The 2,211-nt window shown below is 38.2% G+C and overlaps 1 protein-coding gene across 3 annotated transcripts in view; it reads right to left on the bottom strand.

Moving 5' to 3' along the window:
- The window catches only part of LOC106870014 (serine-rich adhesin for platelets), a 462,526-nt gene that overhangs the window by 251,703 nt on the left and 208,612 nt on the right, over window positions 1-2,211 (bottom strand). The window lies entirely within an intron of this gene.

Genomic DNA, 2,211 nt, shown 5'->3' with positions numbered 1-2,211 from the left:
TATATATATATATATATGTATATATATACACACATACATATATATATATGTACATATACACAAACTTATAAATACATATGCACATACATATATGCATGTATGTGTGTTTGAATATGGGTGGGTATGTGCCTGTGCGCGCGTGTGTGTATAGAGAGAAGAGAGAAAGAGAGAGAGAAAGAGAGAGAAAGAGATAAGAGAGAGAAACAGAGAGAGAGAGAGAGAAAGAGAGGGAGAGACAGATGGAGAGAGAGAGAGCTATGTTGAGTATAACTATGAAGTAGACCTGGGCTCTGGCTGATAGCTCCCTCAATGCTCTCTTCTTCCAACAGGTCCAGTTGTAAATGATTTTCCAAAGACCTGCTGAACGAGACCCCGAAATATTATTTACTCCGAATGAATATTATATCAAGGTAAACAAAAAAAAATGAATCGTATTTGAGGTCGTTCGACACGCTAGAAACAGGAGGCAAATCTAACACAAATCATATTTCACGATCGTAAACAAGAAGGGTACATTGAACGATGTATTCAGAAATATATAAAAAGATAGGGTGGCCATGGCCAGCGTGTTATATATGTTCAATGGGAGTCGACTGGGGTGGTTGAAATATATCTCAAAGTAGGAAACTCGGATTGCATGGAATTATGAAGCTTGTCGTTTGTTTCTAGTTTATAGAATTGTGACAAAAAATGGGAAACCCTATCAAGGATTTTTATCCATGACCCAAGTACGGGTGGTGTGTGAGTTGCACCCTGGCCACCCCTGTCACAGTGTCTAGCTGGGGAAACAAAGGGTTCCTGCTGCTGCTGCACCAACATCTTTTGTACGTTGACTAGTGGCGCCATCAGCAGCGAGACATCGCAAACACGTGTTGAATGCTGTAGAAGAACGCATAGCTATACACTCTCTATACACACACACAGCTAAGAGCAGCGCCAACATCGATGCCTGTCACAGGGTATGAACGTACGCACACAGGCACACACAGACACACACACATGAGCGCAGACATACACATAAACATGCACGAACATACACGCAAATATATGCAAATACACGAAATATATACACGCAAAAAAGCACAGTTACAAACACACATACACACATATACATATACACAAACACGCACACACATATATATATATATACACAAACAAACATACATATATCTATATATATACAAACGCACACACACACACACACACACACACACACACATATATATATATATATATACATATATATATATATATACACAAACACACACACACATATATATATAAATGCGTGCGCACACACACATACACACTCATTGATATTTAGCGCCACAAATTATAGGGATATACACACGCACACACACTTTATGTACATACATACATACATACATACACACACATACACACGTGCACACGGTGTATTCACACTCATAGATATATATATATATATATACACATATAAATTGCATATATAAAACACACATCATTATTTCTTCACACACACACTCACACACATACACACATACACATGAACAAAAACATTTACCCACATGTATACAGACACACATGACTCAGATATATACCCGGATGCAATGTGTTCAGAAAGGAACATGTGGAGATAGGAATTTACATGCACAAACATACACACACACCACCACCATTAATATACCCCTCCAAATTTATATATATATATATGTGTGTAAATACATACATATATGCATACACGCATATATATATGTGTAAATATATATGTGTATGTGCGTGTGTATGTATATATTTATAAAAGCACACACTAACATCACTACATTACACATGCAAATATAAACTCAACAACCACCTCTCTACACACATGCATGCATGCATACGTGCGCATACACACACGGACATACACGTGGTGCACCCAGACACGCGCCACTACACACAAGCATTCCTATACAAAGACGCAACCATTCACGGGTACCCATTCAAAAGTACACGAACACGCGCGCGCGCGCACAAGTATCACACTATACTTATAAACAGCCCCACCCCGCTATCAGAAATATGCACCACACACCCGGCCACCCGACATGCAAATGTATTTACAGTTATACTTACATAAATATTTATATGAAATAAGATATTCATCGGATATGGGCTGGTCCCATACTCCATAGCTCAGCTTTCCAACCATAAGCCGTGAAACGAAGTTTAATATATATATATATATATATA

The sequence above is a fragment of the Octopus bimaculoides genome, chromosome 4 (assembly GCF_001194135.2).
Source record: "Octopus bimaculoides isolate UCB-OBI-ISO-001 chromosome 4, ASM119413v2, whole genome shotgun sequence".
In the NCBI taxonomy this organism is placed as follows: Eukaryota; Metazoa; Mollusca; class Cephalopoda; order Octopoda; family Octopodidae; genus Octopus; species Octopus bimaculoides.
Note: the sequence above shows the minus strand (reverse complement) of the source record. Positions and strands in the feature narration are given on the sequence as shown.